The following is a 25,429-nucleotide window of genomic DNA, read 5'->3' as shown; positions in this document are numbered from 1 at the left end:
ATATATATATATATATATATATATATATATATATATGTAAATAAATAAATATATGTATATATATATTTTTTTTGAGGTAGGGTCTCACTCTGGCCCAGGCTGACCTGGAATTCACTCTGTCGTCTCAGGGTGGCCTCGAACTCACGACTGTCCCCTTAAAAAAAAAAAAAATATATATATATATATATATATGTAAATAAATAAATATATGTATATATATATTTTTTTCGAGGTAGGGTCTCACTCTGGCCCAGGCTGACCTGGAGTTCACTCTGGAGTCCCAGGGTGACCTTGAACTCACGGCCATCCTCCTGCCTCTGCCTCCCGAGTGCTGGGATTAAAGGCGTGCGCCACCATGACTCTCCCCATTAAAAAAATATATATATATATATATATATATATTTTTTTTTTCGATGTGGCCCAGGCTGACCTGGAATTCACTGTGGGGTCCCAGGCTGGCCTCGAACTCACGGCTCCCGCCTCTGCCTCCCGAGCGCTGGGATTAAAGGCGTGCGCGTGGCTCTCGTGTGCTCACTGCGTGCGTGCGTGCACGTGCGTGTGTGCGCGCGTGCGCGTGTGTGAGCGCTCTGCAGTCCATGCTCGCCTGCTCAGCAGAGCATTCCAGGAACGCTCAGCTCCGCGGGCCACTGGCCCCTTGCGGAAGGCGGGATCTGCAAGCGGCCTGCTGAGCAGAGACGGGCCACCGGCAGCGTTCCCGCGCGTGAGCGTGGCTTCCGAGTGCTCAGTGCGTGCGTGCTTGCGTTGGCTGGAGGCCCCGGCGCCCCTCCGTGTCTTGCCCCACCCCTTAGCTATGCTTGTTTTTTGTTGCTTTTGTTACTGTTTTCCGAGTTAGGGTCTTACTCTATCCCAGGCTGACCTGGCCCTCACTCTGGAGTCCCAGGCTGGCCTCAAACTCAGAGTAATACTCGTACCTCTGCCCCCCACCCCACTTGTTGCTGGAATTAAAAGCGTGGACCACCGCATCCTGGCCCCCTTAGCTATTCTTTTTTTATTTTTTTATTTTATTTTTATTTTTATTTTTCTTTTTCTTTTTCTTTTTCTTTTTCTTTTTCTTTTTCTTTTTATTTTTATTTTTATTTTTATTTTTCTTTTTCTTTTTCTTTTTATTTTTATTTTTATTTATTTATTTATTTATTTTTTAAATTTAATTTATTAGTTTTCATTTCAGCGAATACAGGCAGTTTGGTACCATTGTTTAGGCTCATCCATGATCTACCCCCTCCCATTGGACCCTCCTTGTTGATGAAAATGGGTCGTGCATTGTGGAGTTAGTCCCCAGTTATTAGTATGATAAATGTCTCTGAAAATCATGACCCAACATGTAACTCTGACATTCTTTCCGCCGCCTCTTCCGCAAGGTTTCCCTGAGCCACGTTGGGTTCGTTTTTGGTCTGCTTCAGTGCTGAGGCGTTGGGGGCCTCCGGGGCTCTGGCTCTCTGGTTTGGTAGGCGTTGATTTTTCTCTGCGTCTGTCTCCTTCCCCCTTGCGCTGGCGTCCGGTTCACAGGAGGACATCACCCGCTGTCGCGAGCTCTCTCAGAGGTGACCGGTGGAGAGGACTCCGCCCACGAAGGTCAATGATACTCAGACGCTGGTGTCCTCGCAAAGGAGTTTACTGGGATGAAAGTCACACACGAGCAAGTCCAAGCTATCACAACTAACGTTATAGCTAATATAATATATATCCAAATTATATTCACCACCACTAACACGGGAATATTTCTAACGAGTCTAACATGTACACGACCTGATATCGCGAGGCTTGGGGCGCAGCGTCGCGGGACTCGGGGTCTGCGAGATTTCTGACGTCACGACCTGGCGGCGCGGGGTCCGTGCTCTGACTTTTTCCTCGGTTCGCGGTGTTTCAAGGCGCGTCTCGGTCGTTCGGACAGCGTGCCGGGCAGGTGAACTCGGATCGGCGATGCGTCCCGCGGAGGTCTCGGTCCGGACCGCGGAGCCGCCGTTCGGTCAGTCATAGCGTCGGGGGGACTGGGGCAGCGGCTGCTGAGCAGCTGGGGTTTTTGTGTTTTCCACTACTTATCTAGGGTTGCACACACACCTTCTGCTAATCTCTTACTACGTCACTGTACTCAGCTTACTCTTAGATTTTTGCTTACAAAGGTTGACTTTGCAATTTTACTCTCACACACAAAGACAAACAAACTTATTTATCTAAACTGTCCCTGGACCATATGCTTGCTGGTCCTTACATGCTCATAACAGGTAGGAGTTGATTTTTCTCTGCGTTGGCCTCCTTCCCCCTTGTGCTGGCGTCCGGTTCACAGGAGGACATCACCCGCTGTCGCGAGCTCTCTCAGAGGTGACGGGTGGAGAGGATTCCGCCCACGAAGGCCAATGATACTCAGACGCTGGTGTCCTCGCAAAGGACTTCACTGGGATGAAAGTCACCCACAAGCAAGTCCAAGCTATCACAACTAAGATTATAGCTAATATAATATATATCCAAATTATATTCACCACCACTAACACGGGAATATTTCTAACGAGTCTAACATGTACACGACCTGATATCGCGAGGTTTGGGGCGCAGCGTCGCGGGACTCGGGGTCTGCGAGATTTCTGACGTCACGACCTGGCGGCGCGGGGTCCGTGCTCCGACTTTTCTCTCGGTTCGCGGTGTTTCAAGGCGAGTCTCGGTCGTCTCGGTCGTTCGGACAGCGTGCCGGGCAGCTGAACTCGGATCGGCGATGCGTCCCGCGGAGGTCTCGGTCCGGACCGCGGAGCCGCCGTTCGGTCAGTCATAGCGTCGGGGGGACTGGGGCAGCGGCTGCTGAGCAGCTGGGTTTTTTGTGTTTTCCACTACTTATCTAGGGTTGCACACACACCTTCCGGTAATCTCTTACTACGTCGTTGTACTCAGCTTACTCTTAGATTTTTGCTTACAAAGGTTGACTTTGCAATTTTACTCTCACACACAAAGAAAAACAAACTTATTTACCTAAACTGTCCCTGGACCATATGCTGGTCCTTACATGCTCAGAACAGGTAGGCGTTGATTTTTCTCTGCGTCGGTCTCCTTCCCCTTTGTGCTGGTGTCCGGTTCTCAGGAAAACATCACCCTTGCTTGTTTCGCCAGTTGTCCTTAGTTTCAGTTGGGCCCCTTCTGAGGTATGCGGGGGCAGCTCTCTTCTTAGGATCTGCATCCATCTGAAAAGGAGAAGCAGATTCTCCAACGGAGAGTAAGTTAGCACCCGGAAAATTGAGATAACACTTACTTTTTTGATAGAGAGTTTGATAGGTGTAGGCCCTCTTGTACCCTTTTTTTTTTTTAAGGGCAAAAGAGAGTTTATGATTTACTTACAATCCGTTAGGATAAAAACCCACATTACGCAGCTATACCCAGTTTATCTTTTCTGAAGTACAAAAGACCAAAACTGAGGCAGCACTTAGAGGAAAACCCTTTGAATTTAGTCTTAAGAGCAAACTGTGAACAGTTCATTTTACCAAAAGAGTTATTTGTGTACAAAATACAAACAATTTGGGCTGGAGAGACGGCGTAGCGGTTAAGCGCTCGCCTGTGAAGCCTGAGGACCCCGGTTCGAGGCTCGGTTCCCCAGGTCCCACGTTAGCCAGATGCACAAGGGGGCGCACGCGTCTGGAGTTCGTTTGCTGGAGGCCCTGGCGCGCCCATTCTCTCTCTCTCCCTCTATCTGTCTTTCTCTCTGTGTCTGTCGCTCTCAAATAAATAAATTTAAAAAATAAATAAATAAATAAATAAATAAAAATAAAAAAAGTTTAAAAAAATATATATATAAACAATTTTACACTATAAACAAAGAATGCTATTGCTATACATATTCAGATTAGAATTCTGTTCATTTTTCCCTCTGCCTCCGTCTTGCGGTTTAGTTCGGCCTACCAAGCTCTGCCACACGAACACATGACGAGCACACAAACACTTAGTATTCAAGTATTACCTTTGGGGAAGTAACAGAACACACACCCCTTAGCTATTCTTTTTATTTTTTATTTTTTATTTTTATTTTTTTTAATTTTTATTAACATTTTCCATGATTATAAAATATATCCCATGGTAATTCCCTCCCTCCCCACCCCCACACTTTCCCGTTTGAAATTCCATTCTCCATCATATTACCTCCCCATTACAATCATTGTAATTACATATATACAATATCAACCTATTAAGTATCCTCCTCCCTTCCTTTCTCCACCCTTTATGTCTCCTTTTTAACTTACTGGCCTCTGCTACCAAGTATTTTCATTCTCACGCAGAAGCCCAGTCATCTGTAGCTAGGATCCACATATGAGGGAGAACATGTGGCGCTTGGCTTTCTGGGCCTGGGTTACCTCACTTAGTATAATCCTTCCCAGGTCCATACATTTTTCTGCAAATTTCGTAACTTCATTTTTCCTTACTGCCCTTAGCTATTCTTAATAGGAACTAGCAGGAAGCATTACTGTTAGGGAACTACCCTGGTGAACTCCATGCTGCTGTCTGCTTGGATGGAAGCCGTGTGTTTGCAGCACCTCCCTTCCCGCCGTGCAGAGCATCAGAGCCTTCCCCGAGGGACTTGATCCTGTAAGCCTTGATGTCTTTCCAGACACCTTCCAAAACCACTGGCTTTCCTGGTGTTACCTGCTTTTTCTCCTGTTGTGAGTGAAGGTGAACTTGAGGGATTGTGTTTTGTTGTGTTTTCGATCTCTTAGGACACCTCAGCTTTCAAAGCACAGCCAGGAGGGCTGGAGGATGGCTCAGTGCTTAAGGCGATGGCCTGTGAGACCTGAGGGCCCCGGTTCGACTCCCCAGAACCGACGTAAGTCAGATGCACAAGGTCATGAGTCACATGCACAGGGTCATACGTGTAGCGCACATGTCTGGAGTGTGTTTACGGTGGCTAGAGAACCTGGTGGGCCAATTCTCTCTGTCTCTTTCTTGCTCGCTCTCTCATAAAAAAAAAAAGAGTAACAACTAAAAGAAGCCTGTAAACGTAATACAGGCTATTTTGGCTATCATGCTAAAGGCTATTAAGGCTATTATGCTAAAAGACACTGAATGATAATTTATTCCCCCCATTTAGTTTCTTTCTAGGTAGGGTCTCACTGTAGTCCTGGCTTTGAAATGTGAATTTTCTTTTTTTTTTTTTTTTGTTTTTTGTTTTTGTTTTTTTGAGGGAGGGTCCCACTCTGGCCCAGGCTGACCTGGAATTCACTCTGTAGTCTCCGGGTGGCCTCGAACTCACGGCGATCCTCCTACCTCTGCCTCCCGAGTGCTGTGATTTAAAGGCGTGCGCCCCCACGCCCGGCTGAAATGCGAATTTTCTATCCTCTGGGGTACTTGAATCTGGCCCTGCTCAGGGCATCAGCCATATGTTCCTTATTCTGCATCATGCTGGATATGATGATCTGGTCAATGTGAAACCCTCTCTGTACTTGAGCTTTTCAAATGCATTCCACATACCTGTATGCAGTACAGATTGGTGACAGCGTGATATCAAAGCCATGGACATTGCCTGTTCTGACGGCAAGGTCCCTTAGGGGCAACCCATAGAGCAATAGTCGCATGCTTTACAGCCACCATGCACCAGGCCCCGCGAGTGATGGGACCTGGTAGTCCTAGTTGACTGTAGATTGAAATGAAGTGGTGAGTGAGAACCATTATTAACTTGCAATCATTCTCAACATACATTTATTCCACATTAATAAATCATGCCGGCTTTATCTTCACAGTAGTCTCATTATTTTTACTAATCCCATATTTCATAGTGCTTCAAGAACATTGCCTTACTCACCTAATCTTCCTTCCCTTGAGTCCCACCTCCTCAATGCTCTACCTTCCACTCATGTCACAGACTATGAGACTAAGCCTTCAACCTTGGGGGAGCATCCAAGACACAAACTATAGCAGTTACCCTTACACAAACCACCATTAAAGAACCCCATTAAAAACTATTCATGTACTCAGGCCCAGGGGACAAATCAGGCAAACAGGTTTCCCTTTTTTTTTTTTTTAAAAAATTATATTTATTTATTTATTTGAGAGCGACAGACACAGAGAGAAAGACAGATAGAGGGAGAGAGAGAGAGAATGGGCGCGCCAGGGCTTCCAGCCTCTGCAAACGAACTCCAGACGCGTGCGCCCTCTTGTGCATCTGGCTAACGTGGGACCTGGGGAACCGAGCCTCGAACCAGGGTCCTTAGGCTTCACAGGCAAGCGCTTAACCACTAAGCCATCTCTCCAGCCCAGGTTTCCCTTTTCTGAACATTTGCATCTTCAGTTTTCTTGGGAGTTCCACCTGGTCTTGGGAATGAAGAGATGGCTCAGCAATTAAGATACTTGGCCTGCAAAGCCTCATGACTGAGGTTTGATTCCCCAGTACCCACGTAAAGCCTGATGCACAAAGTGGTGCATGCATGCATCTGTAGCTTTCTTTCTTTCTTTCTTTCTTCTTCTTCTTCTTCCTTTTTTCTTTTGTTGTTTGTTTGTTTGTGTGTTTTGAGATAGAGTGTCACTTTAGCTCAGACTGACCTGGAATTTACTATGTAGTCTCAGGGTTGCCTCAAACTCATTGTGATCCTCCTTGCACTGCCTTCCAAGTGCTGGGATTAGTGGCATGTGCCACCATGGCCAGCTACATCTGTAGTTTGTTTGTAGCAGCTCTTTCCTGTCCAATAAATTAATTTTGAAAATAAAAAAAAATGAATTAGACTTGATACGAAGTCAGATATAGGCTCCTGGTTACGGCTTTAATCCATGAGGAAAGTAGTTTGCTATCTTAAAGAGTTTCCCCTCATGTCTTTTTAAAATTATTTTTATTAATTATGAACCTCACTGCTGAACAAATCATGTGCTGATCCTATTCCCCTCATGGTATCCCCTCTTCCCCATCCCCATTCCACTGAGTATCCTATTCTCTTTTGGGAAGGTCCCTTCTCTTTCTTTCTTTTTTAATGCAACCGGCATTGTGAACAAGCACCTTTAATCACTGAGCCATTGCCCCAGCCCACTAGGTTTTTAAATTTTAAAAAAATTGCTCAATTCTTTTTTCTTTAAATATTTTGCTATCATTTATTGGGGTTGGAGAAAGAGAGAGAGAGAGAGAGGGAGAGAGAGAGAGAGAGAGAGAGGAGAGAGACAGGGAGAGGGAGAGAGGTTCCTTAGGCTTGGTAGGCAAGTGCCTTAATAGCTAAGCCATATTTCCATCCTATTGTTTTTTAATTTTTATTTATTTCAGAGGGAGGGGGGGAGAGAGGATGGCGCACCATGTCCTCCAGTAACTGCAAATGAACTCCAGATGCATGCACCTCCTTGTGCGTGTGGCTTACTTGGGTCCTGGAGAATTGAACCTGGGGACTTTGGCTTTGCAGATAAGTGCCTTAACTGCTAAGCCATATCTGCAGCCTCTCCCTTCTTGTTGTGAAAGAAGCAGAAACTCACTTTGTTTGCCAGGTTGACCTCAAACGTGTGATCTTCCTGAGGCTGGGATTATAGGTGTGCACGACTGCACCTGGATGAAGAGATTCCCATGAAAGGACCAAGTGCGGTACTGGAGAGCCAGCCTTGGAATGGAACATGATCTTCATCCACGGACACAGGGTGCAGTCAGTGTTTGAGGACAAGTTTAGGTTGGGTGTTGAAATGGTGGTAGAAGGCTTGGTTTTATGCTGCACCCCTCAAATTCCAGCACTCAGGAGGCTGGAGCATCAGAATTTCCTCGTATTTGTGGCTAGCTTGGGCTACGTAGTGAGTTCTAGGCCACTAAAGGTTTCGTAGCAAGGTCCTGTCTCATGAACCAACACATATCAAGATTTGATGGTGGAACAGTAAAGTTTCTGATTGCTTCTTTTCTCTCCCCTATGTGGCTGAAGTAAAGGTCATTATCATTCCTTTTTCCCCCTCTTTCTTTTTTTTTTTTTTCTATTAAGGTGCCCAGGCTAGTCTTGAACTTGCCGTCCTCCTCATCAGCCTAATAGATGGGATTTCAGGCCTGAAGCAGATTCAGCCGAGCATATATCCCCAGCAGTTTAGCTGCTTACTTCATCTGTCTTGGTGTTTGAACCCAAGGTCCTATACCAGTGATCTGTATCAGTAGCCCTCCTACTTCCTCAGTACCAGAGCTCTGATTTTTTGTTTTTTTTTAGCAGGACAGCACCTGGCTCTAGTTTCCTGTACACTAGGGACATGCACGTGACTGAGTTCTGCTGCTGAGATGTTAGTAGAAGTTGTTTGGTGGAGATTATTGGAAAGTTTCTAAATGGGATTAACTAAGCTGGTGCATCAGCTTTTTTGTTTTGTTTTTGAGGTAGGGTCTCTAGTCCAGGCTGACCTGGAATTCACTATGTAGTCTCAGGGTGGCCTCGAACTCACTCCTACCTCTTCCTCCTGAGTGCTGGGATTAAAGGCATGCGCCACCACGCCCAACAGCTTTTTTTTTTTTTCTTGAAGATGTAGAGGATGCCTGGGGTTTTCGCATCCATCTTATGACAATAATGTGACCTTGAGCCACATGCCAACTATGGATGAAAATGTATTTGGCTTTTCAAGGAACTGTTTTGCTCTACTTCAGGCTGACTTGGAACTCACTATGTAGTCTCAGGGAGCTCTTGAATTTAGAGATCCTCCTACCTCTGCCTCTGAAGTGCTGGGATCAAAGGCATGATCCATTCATGCCCAGCCACATTAGCCACATTTTTAAAATTTCTAAGAGCTCATGTGATTCAGACATTGAAGAGAGGTGCAAAGATATAGCTCTCCTCTCTCCCTCGGTGCCTACACATCTCATTCTTCCCCGTTGTCTCCTAGAGATAAGCATTTGTGTCCTGAGTGACTGTGAAAGTACAGACATTGAAAAATTGACTCTTTTAAAAACTATTTTTATTTATTCACCTGCAAGCAGAGGAGAGAGTGTGTGGGTGAGAGGATTGGCATGTCATGGCCTCCAGGCGCATCTTTGTGCATCTGGCTTTAATTGGATACTGGGGAATGGAACCTGGGTCATTAGGCTTTGCAGGCAAGAGTATAATCTGTTGAGCCATGTGATCATCCCAACTGATCCCCTTTTTAAACTTTTTAGTTACAGTTTCCATAGTTACAGGCAATAAACCATGTTAATTACCTCCCCCCCCCCACTTTGCAATTCACAATTCCATTCTCCATCATATCCCCTCCCTCTTTCCATTAGTCTTTCTTTTATTTTGATGTCATCCTTTCCTCCTGTTATGAGGGTCTTGTGAAGGCGCTGCGAGGTACTTTGAGGTCAAGGATATTGTGGCCAATTTCTGTTTGGAGCAGTGCACCGTAAGCAGTCCTACCCTTCCTTTGGCTCTGACGTTATTTCTGCCGCCTCTTCCTCAGTGGACTCTGAACTTCGGAAGACATGGTGGAGACATTTCAGTGCTAAATACTCCCGTCAGTGCTATGGTGCCTGTTGGGTCATCCCAGTGGTCACCACCATCTGAAAAGGGAAGCTTCTCCAACCCAAAGTGAAAGCAGCATTAATATATGGGTATGAACATCGAGTAAAGTGCTTACAGGGCAGTTTGTTGAGCATAGTATATGCATGTAGTCAGGCAAGAGCAGGCATTAGACTGCTTGGCTCATAACCTCACCCACCATAGGCTTTTGATTAGGATTTCAGTATCAGGCATGTAGAGCAGGCCTCTAGTCCAATGAGAGAGCAGTTGGTTTTGCCCATAACGAGCATGCCCCTCATGCACCTGTGCGGTCATTTGCCCTGCCTGGCCAAACGTGACGCAGCGCCCACTGTTTTCACCACCGATGACTTCTGTTTCCCACAGTGCTGCATGCGGTGCAGCTTTCTCCAACTTTCTGTCAGCTGTTCTATAGGGAGGATGCCTTCAGCTCAGCTCCTGCTCGATTTCTCAGTGACCTTGCCACCCTGGCATGTGGAGTCTTCAGAAACAGGGTCTTACCATTTATTTCCAACGGGAAAACAACAGCATTGTCAGTGGCCTGTAACGTTTTGGGGGCCTCAGGGACCTCACTCCCCAACAACTCACTGGAAGGTATCCCACCCCTGGCATTGAGATTTTTTCTAGTAACAGTCTATGGCTTCTGCGTGTGCTGTTATCCAAAAGAAGAGGCTTCCATGTTGCTTATTCACAACATCTTGAATTTTGATTAACCCTCCCCCTACCCTTCCCATGACCTGACTTAGGCCATTGCATGCCCAGCAATCTGTTCATCTGATTTCATATATACAGTACCATCCCCTTAAATCCTCCCCTCTCCTACCTCTCTTTTAGCTCTTTTCTATCTTACTGACCTCTGCTACTAACTCACATAAAAGCCAAACATTTCTAGCTAGGATCCAAATATGAGAGAGATCACGCAGTGCTTGGCTTCCTGGGCCTGGGTTCCCTCACTTAGCATAATCCTTTCCAGTTCCATCCTTTTCCCTGCAAATGTCATAATTTCATTTTCCTTTACCACTGACTATAATTACACTACCTAAATATAACACATCTTCATTAACCAAGCGTTACTTGAAGGACATCTATGCTGTTTTCATTTCCTAGCTTTTATGAATAGAGCAGCAATAAACATGGTTGAGCAAGTATCTCCAAGGTAACAAGAAGAGCCTTCAGGATACATGGCTAGGAGTAGTATATCTGGGTCGTATGGTAAATCTGTTTTTTAAAATATATTTTTTTTATTTATCTGAAAGAGAAAGAGAAAGAGAACAGGTGCTCCAGTGCCTCTAGCCACTGCAAACGAACCCCAGATGCAGGCTCCCCCTTGTGCCTGTAGCTTCCGTGGGAAATCAAACTTGGGTCCTTTGACTTTGCAGGCAAACTCCTTAAATGCTAAGCCATCTCTCCAGCCCTGGTAAATCCATTTTTAGCTGTCTCAGGAACCTTCACACTGATTTCCACAATGCTGGACCAGATAACATTCCCACCAACAATGGAGAAAGACTTTTTTTCCCACATCGTCACCAGCATTTATTCTGACAGGAGTGATGTGTAATCTCAAAAAATTTTAATTTGCATTTCCCTGATGGTCATTTAATCCTTTATAATAGACACAAGCTAGCAAATGACAATGCATATAATATTGTAATTTGATTTACATATCTGAAAATCCTAATTTTTTAAATTTTTTTTTTTTTGAGGTAGGGTCTCACTTTAGTCTAGGCTGACCTGGAATGCCCTGTACAGTCTCAGGGTGGCCTCAAACTCCCTCTGCCTCCCTAGTACTGGGATTAAAGGCATGTGCCACCATGTCCGGCCATAATCAGCTTTTTGAGGTAGGGTATTACTGTAGCCCAGGTGGACCTTGAATTTACTATAGAGTCTAAGAGTGACCTCAAACTTGCGTTGATTCTCCTCCTGCCTCCCAGATGGTGTGATAAAAGGTGTGTGCCAATATGCTTGGTTAATTATTTTTTGTAAATAATTTAAATGACTTTCTGCGTCATTTGCAAGAGGAGAGAGTCAGAGAACGGGTTTGCCAGTGCCTCCAGCCACTGCAAAAGTACTCGAGACATATGCACCACCTTTTGCTTCTGGCTTTAAGTGGCTACTGGATAGTCAAACCTGTGCCCTTTGGCTTTGGAGGCAAGTGCCTTAACCACTAAGCCATCTCTCCAGCCCCCAGTTTAGTTCGCATTTTATCTGTTAATTCATTATGATCACTTATAGATGCCACATGGTTTATTTATAACCAGCAAGCAAAACTTATATTGTTTTCAAGAACAAGGATTTGTTAAGCCTTTGAGGGTTTTTTGTTTTGTTTTTTTTTTTGAGTTTGTTGTTGTTATTGTTGTTTTGTTTTTTGTTTTTCGTTTTTTGTTTTTCAAGGTAGGGGTCTCACTGTAGCCCAGGCTGACCTGGAATTCACTATGTAGTCTCAGGGTGGCCTTGAACTCATAGCAATCATCCTACCTCTGCCTCCCAGGTGCTGGGGTTAAAGGCGTGCGCCACCACGCCCGGAAACCTTTGAGGTTTTTAAGAGGTACATGAAACAAGATATCATGTCTGTTTTACATGCCAGGATCCATGGAACTGTGAAGAATATGCTGGATGGTAATGAAGAAGTCTCTGCGATGGACTAGATGCCAGTCACAAATTCATCTGTGCATGCACTTGTAAGTACATGCCCATAAAGTTGGAAAGATTAGGACTGGGTTTCAGATAGGGTTTACGTCAGCTAATACCCAGGGTTAGGATTTTAGGGTCAGGGTTTAGGGTCAGGGGTCTAGGGTCTAGGGTCAATTATATCATTAGGGTCCTATCATAGAAGTAAGTTATTTATTGAATTAAATAAAGGCACAAACATATAACTATCTTATAGTGTCAAGCTTCACTGAATCACAAAGCCAAATGGATGTCAAATAATGCTGGAAAGAAAAAATAAAACACCATTTGGGGCTAGGGAGATGGCTCTGTTGTTAAAGGCACTTGCTTGGAAAGCCTGCTACTCAGGTTTGTTCTGTCAGTAACTATATAAAAACTACATACACAAAGTAATACATACATCATTTACAGCAGTCAATGGTCCTGGCATGACCATTCTCTCCCTCCCTCTCTCTCCCCCCTGTGTTTCTCTGAGACACACAAATAAATAAATAAGCAATTACCATTTGGCCAATACCATAATGACCATGCTAGAGAAAATCAAGGCTGAATTCTGGAACTTAAAATCTGAGGAGAAACAATATAGTTTGTTGTCTGATCTCAGCATCCAGTAAACACATACCAACGACACAGTGGTAAAGAACATGCTAGCATGTAGCAAAATGGCAGACAGAGGGCCCCTTGATATGATGCACTTAGAGTACTATCACTTTCATGATATTCTTGAGAACAGTGGTGATTTGAAATTTAATCAAAAGATACTATTTAAGGCTGGAGATATGGCTTAATGATCACTCTTGCATGCAGAGTCAAAGGTCCTATGTTCAATTCACCAGGACCCACGTCAGCCAGATGCATAAGGTGGCACATGTGTCTGGAATTCATCTGCAGAGTCTCGATGCCCTAGCATGCCCATTCTCTCGCTCTCTCTCTCTCTCCCTGCCTCTTTTCCTATCAAATAAATAAATAAAAATGAAAAAAGATGATCTATATGAAGTTCAAATAGACAATATACAAAAAAGTGGCCAGTAGAATTCAAAAATATGAAAAATCAAGAAGAGTGACTAAGGAGATATGACAATTGAATGCATTTTATGATTTTGTATTTTCCATAAATGACGTAACATAGAAAAACAGGAGGTCAGTGAGTCCTGAGGTCCTTCCTAGCAGGAGGACCGATGGCCGTTTGAGGCAGTAGACACACAGGAGTCTCCCGACAATAGGAGTCACGTCACACCCATAGGCACGTGTCCACATTCTTTATGTCTTATGGGCCCAGGGCAAAACTTGCTGAAGCCAGGCCAGAAAGAATCAGGAGTGGCGGGGTCCAAACATATATTCTGAGGGTTGGGCTAGCCACTCGCAGGCTCTTGAGAACCATCCTGAGCCCACAGTGGTCGCAGGTGGAATGAAGGAGCAGAAGGGTGAGTAGTGGGTCATCACGGCCGTGCCCCTCCTTCACTGAGTGACGTTCACAGATATCTAGGGAAACACAGGAAGAACGTGACACGCGGTCCACTGTGAACACAGCTGGAATTTGCTGTGGCCTTCCATGCTCCTCACAATCATGAGAAATTCCCATGCGACCTGGAAGAAAAAGAGCAGCATCTTGACCATGCCTTAGTGATGAGCTTTCACACGACACGGCAAAGCAGCATGGCGCTTCTCCAAACAGGTGCTTGTGTACTGCACTGGAATGATAGCTCGACTGGCCAGAAAATGCTAGCAATGTCTTTGGGTCAAATGGAAGTCACCGACATCTTTCTTTCTAGGATATCCCTGTGAAGGACCAACATTTAGGCCTGTTTGTGAGCTTTGACCCCTCTTGCGTAGTTTGCATTGAGGCTGCCATTTTCAATGATCAGCTCAGCGGAGGATCATGAACACAGGGAGCTCGAGGTCATGGCAGCACTTGGACTGCCAGCAGAGATAAGAGGTTTAACATGACATTGCCACCCCCCTGTGGCTACATGCTGAATCCCAGGTCAGCGGCTACTAGAATTCAAGCCCTGCTGGAGAAAGAAGGGGAAAAGGCAAACTGCCACGGGAGGCGTGGCAAGCGGGAGATGGCTCAGAGGTTAGAGACTTTGACTCTGAAGCCTAGGGACGCCGGTTCGAGCCGCCGGGACGCACGCGAGCCCGAGACCCAAGGGGGCGCTTGTGTGTGCTAGGGTGCCCGGTGTGCCCGTTGCCTGTATCTGTCCATTCCTCTTCTCGATCTCTCATGTTCTCTCTCCTAGCTGAATAAGGAGACTACTTTTCTTCCCCCCTAGGCGTGGGGGGAGCGTCAGAGGAAATCGTCCTCAACACAGGTTTCTGAAAGGGAGGCCCTCCTTGGCCACCATCTCTCTTGTGTCCTTCGTTGGCAATTTCATTCTGATAGAACTCAGCCCATCAATTCCTTTTCCAGACAAGTCAAGAAGGAATTCAAGAAGCTCTGGGAGTGGATTTCAAGCCACAAGCAATAGTCCCACCGCCTCCGTCACTGGCTGGAAAGAAAACAGCGCTCCTGCGAAGTCCTGGTGTCATCAGGCTCTCTCTCTCTCAAGAACCCTGGGGCATCATCCCTGCACGTCTCAGAAGGGGTGACACCTCACCCTCACCAGTGACAAGGTCAGTGAGCCGTCTATGTAAGTGGGCGCAGACGTTCTCGACGATTTTCCAATCTCTGAATGTTTGATATGTGAGGCAGGCCCCCGGGTCCATCAGCTGGCTTGGCACTCGTGGAGGCCCTCCTCCTCCAGGCAACTGAAGGGTGCTTTGTGGAGCTGTCTTATGCCCAGAGGAACACACCCTCTGCACCCTGCTCCCTCCCATTTCAGACAGCCCCATTCCAGTAGGCCCACCCCTTTGACGTGAGGGAGTGCACCTGCCAAAATTGATCAATTTGCACAAGAACCACTCGGGTTGGCCATGGCTGGGCCATCTTTGAGAATCCTATCAATCGGACCCTTTTTCTGAAGAGAGCTGATTCTCTAACCCAGGGGGATAGCTTTCACTCTCCCCCTGGGTTAGAGAATAGGGAGCTTTTAGGCCAGAACAAGGCTCCAGAGACCCATGCCCCCGGGAAATGAGGCCCCTGACACACATGCGACTCAGGTGGTGACATCTGCATGGGTATGTGGAGCTCCCAGGTGAAGTGAGGACCTGCCAGTGTGCTTTGTGGAGCTTTCTTATGCCCAGAGGAACACACCTTCCGCGCCCTGCTCCCTCCCATGTCAGACCCCTGCATTCCAGTAGGCTCACACCTTTTATGTGAGGGAGTGAACCTGACAAAATTGCTCAATTTGCACAAGAGCGACTCGGGTTGGCCCAGAAGCCATAGATTATATTTAGAAAACTTTCAGGCCAGTGATGGGGTACCTTCCAGTGAGTCGTTGGCCAGGGAGGTCCCTGATGTCCCCAACACATTACAGGCCATTACCAAGGTGCTTGGTTTCCTACCAGTAATAGATGCTAAGATCCTATTGCTAAAGACTCCACATGCTTGGGCTATAAGGTCACTGAGCAATCTTGCTGGAGCTGAGCTGAAATCCTCCCCCCTGTGGACCAGCTGACAGAAAGCTGGAAAAAAGCTATGCTGTATGCAGATTTATGGAGAGAGAGAATGAAGTCATCAGTGGAGATAACCAACAGTGGTCATTGCTGCTGAAGTCTCAGGTACCTGAGAAATCCGGCTTGAGCTGAGGTGAAAACTTCATCCATGCCGACCCTTTATCCAGGTGCTGCAAATTCTCAACATACTTGGGCCTCGTCTACTCCAGCTCTCCTGATGCACGCTGTGAGCTGCTGCCCTCTCAACATGATGAATGGAGAGCCAGGGTCCTCCTGATGTAGAGCTGCCCAGTGCCTGTCCAGCTCCTCTTCACCCTCCCCAAACGTGATCCGCCCACCGTGGTGGCTACAGGTTACATGGGACAGAAACAGTGACCTTGTAGGAGATGCCTGAAGTGCTAAGGAGTGTAACACAGCTGGATGGGTGTGGCAGACATAAGGCTCCGCCCCTGCCAGGGTGGGCAATCAAGTGGGCTCAGCAGCAGTGGGGCTGGACTTCCTGGCTGTGCCTCACACAGGTGTTTCCACTGCTGCTGTCTTACAGACTGCAGAAAGGGGCTGCAGGGCCTGGTCGTGGCAAACTGGCTTCAGACACATGCATGTGGGACCTGAACCCTTACACAGCAGGTTTGCCTTCCTGTAGGCAAGTATTGGAAAGGCAGACTGCTGGTCAGCATCGCTCACCGGGTCTTCAAGCCACCCCAGCTGGTCGGTGAGTTTTACCTTCTCTCTTTAGAGTTAATTCTGCAACTTGAGAATGTGGAGGTTCTTTTGAAAACGAAAGGATGTTCTTGGCTTAGTATAATGTCTTACTCTGAATACTAAAGGCATAAAATACAGAAAACAATATTTCTGTTGGTTAGAAAATAGTACCTATGTATGGAATATTAAGGCAGTTAAAGGGCAGAGAAGGCCCCATCTTTACATGTAAGCCAGCAAGTGTAAGGAAAAACCCTAGGGACTTTTAAAACAAGATTTAAAAATGTCATATGGTGCTGAATGGTGGAAGTGAATGAAACTTGAGGATGGAAGAAATTGTCTCCCACTGACGGATATTATAAAGCAGAAGTTTTGGGGCTATTTAAGAATTTTCTAAAAGGTCTGCTTGGATTCTGATACTGTCACCATGCCCAGGTTAGGGTTAATAGTTAATTTACCCCTTCCCAGATGTATTCCAGGACTATAAACTGAATTGCTCAGTCTTAGAAACATATCCAGTGACTAATGTCAAAATGTGACTTTAAAGCTGTTCAGGCCAAAACCTATGGCCATTACTGAAATATTGAAAATGTCACCAGCAGTGGGAACGCATCTCAGTGTTCCGAGCTTTGCTATCGAAAGGCCTTCCACTCAGGTGCAGCTGGGGTACTTAACACAGCTGAAAAGAATTTCAGGCTGAGCCAGAAGTAGAGTTATTGAGTCCGAGTAGAAGAAAGGACAGATGATTGGGAAGAGTCAGGTGTGGGCCTCAGGAGAGGAATGCACCCAAATCCTTCAGGAACAGTTTCATCTTTTGGACTTTTGGAGCTACCTTGTTTAAAGAGGTGAGCTACTCATTTCCTTATAACAAGATTTTATAATGAAACCATAGGGTTATGTGTAAGAATAGTAGAGAGACTTACATATAGGAAACATAACTGAAACAAAGGTGGATAAGCTTTAAATTTTTTTTTTTTTTTTTTTGAGGTCGGGTCTCACTCTAGCTCAGGTTGACCTGAAATTCACTGTGTAGTCTCAGGGTGGCCTTGAACTCATGGGGATGCTCCTACCTTTGCTTCCCGAGTGCTGGGATTAAAGGCATGCCCCACCATGTCTGGCTCTAAAATTTTATTTAACTATTTTATTTTTACTTATTCATATGAGAGAGAAAGAAAAAGAGGCAGATAGAGAATGAGTGTGCCAGGGACTTCAGCCACTGCCAAGAAATCCCCGGTGCAAGTGTCCCCATGCGCATCGGGCCTCTGTGGGCACGAGGGAAATGAATCTGGGTCCTCAGGCTTCACAGGCAAGTGCCTTAACCACTGAGCCATCTCTCCAGGGACTCCAGCCACTGCCAACAAATCCCCGGTGCAAGTGTCCCCATGCACATCGGGCCTCTGTGGGCACGAGGGAAATGAATCTGGGTCCTCAGGCTTCACAGGCAAGCGCCTTAACCGCTGAGCCATCTCTCAGCCAAGTACTTTTCTTCTTAAACCAAAGTAAGTTTGCTATAGGTAGATGACAAAGATGTTCAGAAATGTTGTAGGACCAGGTATGGTGGTACATGTCTTTAATCCAAGCACTTGGGAGGCAGAGTTAGGAGGATCACTGTAAGTTCAAAGCGAACCTGAGACCACATAGTGCATACTGAGTTCCAGGTCAGCCTGGGCTATACCTAGGCTCTACCTAGAAAAAAAAAAAAAGAATCTGGTAGGAAGGGCTTTTTCCTCCAGATAAAATCTGAACCTAGAAAAAAAAAAAAGAATCTGGTAGGAAGGGCTTTTTCTTCCAGATAAAATCTGAACCTAGAAAAAAAAAAAGAATCTGGTAGGAAGGGCTTTTTCCTCCAGATAAAATCTGAACCTAGAAAAAAAAAAGAATCTGGTAGGAAGGGCTTTTTCCTCCAGATAAAATCTGAACCTAGAAAAAAAAAAAAAAAGAATCTGGTAGGAAGGGCTTTTTCCTCCAGATGAAATCTGAACCTAGAAAAAAAAAGAATCTGGTAGGAAGGGCTTTTTCCTCCAGATAAAATCTGATGCCAGTAGAGAATGTCTTTTCTTAGTAGGCCTGTCAAAGTTAATTGAGCAGAGCTATGTGAAGTCATAGCCAGGTCTATGGACATGTTAATGGAGCTATTGACACTGTCTGGTAAAAGGAGGGGGAGGGTCACTGGGCTGGGATAAGCTAGGAAGTGAAAGGTTAAGTAATTGGATGCTATCATACTGTTTTCATATAGTCTCTGGTGGGGTGGACCTTGCAGCAATGCAGCTGTTTTGGGGTCACCCACACGCCTGTAAGTAACACCCCACCTGTGCTCTGTAAGTCAACCCAGTAAACTCACTGGCTCACCTAGTTGGACTGGTTGGAAGTACTGTGGCTTCACACGGTCACTCTCAGCAGCTTTAGTAGTTCCACTCATATTCTAGGGGCCTCAGCTTGGATAAAACCCAGCATTAGTGGCTTACTCCCGGTGACTGTGTGAGAGTACCTAAAAGGTAAACACAAGACTGAGAATTCATATTCATTCATTCAATTCATACTTAGTGTTGCCATGTGTGTGCATGTTGTAAATGCTGTGTGTGTTCACTCTCTGAGTATGGCATGAAAATGAGGAAGTCATTTATATCCGATGAGTGCTTTTGCACCAGTAAACTTGGGGTATCTCCAGATTCTTGTCTTACAAACTTAAAGAAGTGAAATTCACAGAGGATAGGGTAGGGTTTAGAGAGACTTTATTAGATTAAGAGAAGGAAAGTGGAGAAAGTACAGAGAGCTCCTGCCATATGGAAGGTGTTAGTGGGTCAAGCCTGCCCTATGACCCACATTGGGGTCACTTATGGATTCAGAACGGAGGCTGAGCTAACCTGCCATGATGCCAAGTTTTGGGGCTGTGTCGACATAATGCCGCTATCAGATTTAAATCTTCCAGGAATCTCATTTCTAGGAAAGGGGTATAGGGAAGAGTTCAGGTTGTTTATAGAAAAGCAGATCTACAGCATTCCTTTAGGCAAGAGATAAGAAGAAGACTTCTCTGGGGGTTGGGGAGATTGCTTACTGCTTAAGCACTTGCTTATGAAGCCTAAGTACACCGGTTCGATGCTTGATTCCCCAGTACCCACATTAGCCAGATAGAGGGACAATGTGGTACATGCATCTGGAGTTTGTTTGCATTGGCTGGAGGCCCTGGTATGTGCTTGCTCTCTCTCTTGCTTGCTTTCTCGCTCGCTCTCTCTCTCTCTCTCGTGTTCTCTCTCTCTCTCTCTCTCTCTCTCTCTGCCACTTTGTCTCTCTGTGTCACTCTCAAATAAATAAATAAATAAATACAAATTTTAAAAAAAGCAGAAGACTTCTCTGATTGTACTAACATGGGGACTGCTAGGTCAGGCTTGAGGACATTCCTGCATTTTTACTTTTGGGGGCACAGTCATATTAAACTGCCTCTGTAGCTTTAAAGGTATTTTTCTTTCTTTCGACACAAAACACCACTGAGATGAATTTGCCTAAGTTTCCAACCAGTGTTAGTAGGGGCAGGGGCACATTTTAATATTATTTCCTCTCCATGTCTTGCCCCATCCCTTAGTTATTCTTTTTTGTTGCTTTTGTTACTGTTTTCTGAGTTAGGGTCTTATTCTAGCCTAGGCTTACCTAGCCCTCATTCTGTAGTCCCAGACTGGCCTCAAACTCAGAGTGATACTCTTACCTCTGCCCCCCCCCGCCACTTGTTGCTGGAATTAAAAGCATGGACCACCACATCCTGGCCCCCTTAGCTATTCTTAATAGAAATTAGCTTGCCATAGCAGGAAGAATTAATGTTAGGGAACTACCCGGATCAACTCCATGTTGCTGTCTGCTTGAGATGGAAGCCGTGTGTTTGCAGCACCTCCCTTCTGGCTGTGCAGAGCATCAGAGCTTTCCCCGAGGGACGTGATCCTGTAAGCCTTGATATCTTTCCAGACACCTTCCAAAACCACTGGCTTTCCTGGTGTTATGTGCTTTTTCTCCTGTTGTGAATGAAGGTGAACTTGAGGGATTGTGTTTTGTTTTGTTTTAGATCTCTTAGGATACCTCAGGTTTCAAAGCACAGCTAGTATGGAGGAGGGCGGCATAGTGCTTAAGGCTATTGCCTGTGAAAGCTAAGGCCCCATGTTCCGTTCCCTAGAACCGACCTAAATCACATGCACGGTGGCTAATCTCTCTCTTTTTCTTGCTCTCTCTCTCATTAAAAAAAAAAAAAAAAAGTGTAACAACTAAAAGAAGCCTGTCAATACAGGCTGTTTTGGCTCTTATGCTAAAGGCTAGTATGGCTATTATGCTAAAAGACACTGAATGATAATTTATTCCCCCTTTTAGTTTCTTTTGAGGTAGGGTCTCACTGTAGTCCTGGTTGACTTGGATCTCACTTTATAGTCACATGCTGATCTTGAACTCATGTCAATCCTCCTACCTCTGCCACCACACCTGGATGTTCCTCTTTTTTAGTTTCTAATAGGGCATAGGAGTTTTCTTTCTTTTTATTATTTAACCGCTACTAAAACCTACCTGGCAATATATTCATTTCCTTCCTTCCTTCCTTCCTTCCTTCCTTCCTCTCTTCCTTCCTTCCTTCCTCTCTCCCTCCCTCCCTCTGTCCCTCCATCCCTCTTTCTTTCTTTCTTTCTTTCTTTCTTTCTTTCTTTCTTTCTTTCTTTCTTTCTTTCATTCTTCTTCCTCTCCTCTCCTCCTCCTCCTTTTTCTTTTTTTGTCCAGCACTACAAGTGAGGATAAAACAATTAAAACTTGATAAATGTCAGGCATGGTGGCACACGCCTTTAATCATAGCATTCTGGAGGTAGAGGTAGGAGGATTGTTCTGAGTTTAAGGGCAGCCTGGGACTACAGAGTGAGTTCCAGGTCAGCCAGGAGTGAGATCCTGTGTCAAAAATTAAAAAAGAAAGAAAGAAAGAAAGAAAATGGCTGAAAGGATGGCTTAGTGGCTAAGGTGCTTGCCTGCAAAACCAAATGACTCAGGTTCAATTCCCCAGGACCCATGTAAGCCAGATGTACAAGTTGATGGTACTTGTATCTGGAGTTCATTTGCAGTGGCTGGAGGCCCTGGAGCGCCCATTCTCTCTCTTTCTCTCTCTCTCTCTCTCTCTCTCTCTCTCTCTGCCCCTTTCTCTGTCTGTCTGTCTGTCTCTCTCAAATAAAGAAAAGTAAAAAAAAAAATTAAAAAACCTTAATCAACACCAACTGTTTTTAAATATTTCCTGTTTATTTTTATTTATGCAAATTTTATACATAATAGGTTAGTTTAAAATTTGTAGTGTTATGCACTGAGCCCAGAGCCTTATACTTCCTGAGCAAGTGCTTTACTACCACATTACACACCCAACTGCAAAAAACTGGGTTACATGGCAGATAGGACCATGTAAATGATGACTAGTTAATAGTGGCATTTATTTCTTCTGTTATTATTTGAGGCAGGATTTTGCTATGTGGCCTAGGCTGGTTTTGAACATACAACTATGTCTGGCCAGTGGTATGAATTTAGACCATTAGTTGACTCTCATTATCTATTTAAGTAGATGTTTATGTAGGATAGCTTATAGATGTATTTATTATTGTTGTTGTTTTTGTTTTTCGAGGTAGGGTCTCACTGTAGCCCAGGCTGACATGGAATTCACTATGTAGTCTTAGGGTGGCCTTGAACTCAGGAGATCCTCTTATCTCTGCCTCCCAAGTGCTGGGATTAAAGGTATGTGCCTTTGTTTTGTTTCTTCAAGGTAGGGTTTCAAAGCTCTGGTCCAGGCTGACCTTGAATTTACTATGCAGTCTCAGCATAGTCTCAAACTCACAGTGATCCTAGTACCTCTGCCTCCCAAGTGCTGGGATTAAAGGTGTGTGCCACCATGCCTGACTGTAGATGTATTTAGTGATCATGATGAAAGGTGTCAGCACAGTGGAAGCCCTTGGGAATCCAGGGCCCTGGACTGGGGAGCTTGAACTCACAGCCATCAGCATGCCCTGCTTCTCAGCCACCGCGTCTTCCAGTGCATCTTCAGTCATCTTGGCAAATCCTCACTTCTTTGAGATGTGAATTTTCTATCCTCTGTGGTACTTGAATCTGGCCCTGTTCAGGGCATCAGCCATATGTTCCTCATTCTGCATCATGCTGGATATGACGATCTGTTCCGTGTATCTGAGCTTTTCAAATGCATTCCACATACCTGTATGCAGTATAGATTGGTGACAGCATGAAAGCAAAGCCATGAACATTGCCTGTTCTGTCTGCAAGATCCCTTAGGGGCAACCCATAGAGCAATAGTCGCATGCTTTACAGCCACCATGCAGCAGGCCCCATGAGTGATGGGACCTGGTAGTCCTAATTGACTGTAGGTTGAACTGAAGTGGTGAGTGAGAACCTTTTTTAACTTGGAATCATTCTCAACATACATTTATTCCATATTAATGAATTATGCCAGCTTTGTCTTCATAGTAGTCTCATTATTTTTATTAATCTCATATTTTATAGTGCTTCAAGAACATTGCCTTACTCACCTAACCTTCCTTCCTTTGAGTCCCACCTCCTCAATGCTCTACCTCCCACTCATGTCACAGACTATGAGACTAAGCCTTCAACCTTAGGGGAGCATCCAAGACACAAACTATGATAGTTACCCTTACAGAAACCACCATTAAAGAACCCCATTAAAAAGTATTCATGTACTCATCATTTTTGATTCCCTAGTACCCACGTAAAGCCTGATGCACAAAGTGCAGCATGCATCTGTAGTTCCCTTTCTTTCTTTCTTTCTTTCTTTCTTTCTTTCTTTCTTTCTTTCTTTCTCTCCTCCTCCTCCTCCTCCTCCTCCTCCTCCTCCTCCTCCTCCTCCTCCTCCTCCTCCTCCTCCTCCTCCTTCTTCTTCTTCCTTTTTTCTTTTGTTGTTTGTTTGTTTGTGTGTTTTGAGATAGAGTGTCACTTTAGCTCTGACTGACCTGGAATTTACTATGTAGTCTCAGGGTTGCCTCAAACTCATTGTATTCCTCCTTGCACTGCCTTCCAAGTGTTGGGATTAGTGGCATGTCCCACCATGGCCAGCTACATCTGTAGTTTGTTTGTGGCAGCTCTTTCCTTTCAAATAAATTAATTTTGAAAATAAAAAATATGAATTGGATCTGAGACAGAGTCTCAAAGAGAGAAAGGGAGAGGCAGAGAGGGGGAGAGAGGGAAATGGTCACACCAGAGCCTGTAGGCACTACCCACAAAGTGTAGACAGAAGATCCACCATGTACATCTGGCTTATGTGGGTTCTGGGGAATCAAATGGGTCCTTAGGCTTGTTAGGCACGTGCCTTAACAGCTAAGCCATATTCCCATCCTATTATTTTTTAGTTTCTATTTATTTCAGAGGGAGGGGGAGAGAGAGGATGGCGCACCATGTCCTCCAGTAACTGCAAATGAACTCCAGATGCATGCACCTCCTTGTGCGTGTGGCTTACATGGGTCCTGGAGAATTGAACCTGGGGACTTTGGCTTTGCAGATAAGTGCTAAGCCATATCTGAAGCAGAAACTCACTTTCTTTGCCAGGTTGACCTCAAACGTGTGACCTTCCTGTAGCTGGGATTATAGGTGTGCACGACTGCACCTGGCTGGGGAGGGGGCGATGTCCCCCCACATTCTCCAAGCTCAGTCCCTCCCCACCCCCCAGTGAGGTGCATGGGTCTGGTCCCTCGGCGCTTCCAGGCTGGCCGCCCTGTGCGCTCTGGTCTCCGCTGCCCACTTGGTGCATCTGGAGCTGGAGCCTGGGCCTGAGCTGCTGCATGGGTGGAGGACGAGGGCCCGGAGGCGCCGCCAGCTCCTGCAGAATACAGCGCAGCAGCCCCCGCTGCCAGAAGTTTCATCCCGGCAGCTGTAATTCAACCCAAAAACGTCATGGTGACCGGGGTCAGGGGCTGGCCGGCTGCGGTCACCTCCTGCTCTCGCTGCTGGCCGTGTCGCTGCTACTGGCGAGCTCTGGGCCCCGGGCGGTGGTGTGCCTGCCCTGGGCGAGTCCAAGTGCCAGGAACCCGCAGCTACCCAGGGAGCTTCCCGCAGTGTGGGGCTGCTGCTGCAGGGGTGCCCCCCCCAGGAACCTTTGGGTGTCTCTGGGTCATCTGACCCCCCCCCAATGGCGACTCAAGTCACCAAGTATGAAGCGCCCCCACGCGTGCCCCCGTCCCCCTGGTAGGGGGCTGGCTCCAACCAAGTGTCATGGAGACTCACCCTCCCTCCTCATCCCCCGGGGCTGAGGGAGATGCCCTCCAGGGTGCTGCTGGCGATGGCGGGGTTCGGGGTCGCCCCCTCCCACTGTAGGACCCCCAAAACGGGGACCCCACGCCCTGCCCGGATACGGCGACACCCCACATCACTCACGAGAAGCGGTCTTGATGCAAACTGCAAGAGGATTTTATTCCAAGCGCGCTGGGGCCCACAGTCGTGCGCCGTGCGCAGGGGTAGAGGACTGCGGAGCCCCGAATGCAGGAACGGGACAGTTTTTATAGGGTTTCTAACAAAGCCTGTGCATTAGACCAATCATTTCTTAACATCAGGAGCCCGCGGGGTGCGAGCCGGTCAGTTTGTGCCACTCCATAGTTTCTAAGCCGATTAGTTTAAATTACTCAAGCCCCCCCGTGGACCAATCAGTCTCCTATGACCTCGGTGGTCAGCGTCTGTGCGGGTCCTTGGGTGGGGGTGGCAAAGTGCGGTCTGAGGCACTCTGCTACGGCTTACGGTGCGGGCTATTTACAGAAACCAAATAAGCGGTTGACTCCATTACTCATTTCCCATCCTTGAGGGCTGCCTCATGTCCTTTTTACCTAGTTTTATATTAGGAGCGGGCTCTGATATAATGAGAAGAGGGATTCTTTACTTGCTTCTAACAGAGAGTAGAGCCTGGAGTTTGAGGTATGCAGGGCCCGCTCAAGCTCCTTTTGGAACGTGATATTATTTCTGGGCTTCTGGATTCTTGGGCCTTTCGCCACACGCACGGTTGCGCATAAACACGCACAAGCGTGGCGGTCCGGCCTCGGCTGGGTGGCCCTCCCGAGCTGTGGGTCCCC

General features: G+C 46.1%; 1 long non-coding RNA gene across 2 annotated transcripts; it reads right to left on the bottom strand.

Annotated features, from left to right (window-relative positions):
- Window positions 1–13,537: 13,537 nt before the first annotated feature.
- LOC123456299 lies at window positions 13,538–22,551 on the bottom strand. Of its 2 annotated transcripts, none has more exons than XR_006634444.1 (3): window positions 22,340–22,551; window positions 18,702–18,840; window positions 13,538–13,685 (listed from the first exon to the last, which is right to left on the bottom strand). It is a non-coding gene; the product is annotated as an uncharacterized LOC123456299 (long non-coding RNA). The 2 variants fall into 2 exon arrangements; XR_006634443.1 differs by lacking the exon at window positions 13,538–13,685 and adding an exon at window positions 15,651–16,421.
- Window positions 22,552–25,429: the final 2,878 nt, after the last annotated feature.

This window comes from Jaculus jaculus, chromosome 20, assembly GCF_020740685.1.
Source record: "Jaculus jaculus isolate mJacJac1 chromosome 20, mJacJac1.mat.Y.cur, whole genome shotgun sequence".
Lineage (NCBI taxonomy): Eukaryota > Metazoa > Chordata > Mammalia > Rodentia > Dipodidae > Jaculus > Jaculus jaculus.
Note: the sequence above shows the minus strand (reverse complement) of the source record. Positions and strands in the feature narration are given on the sequence as shown.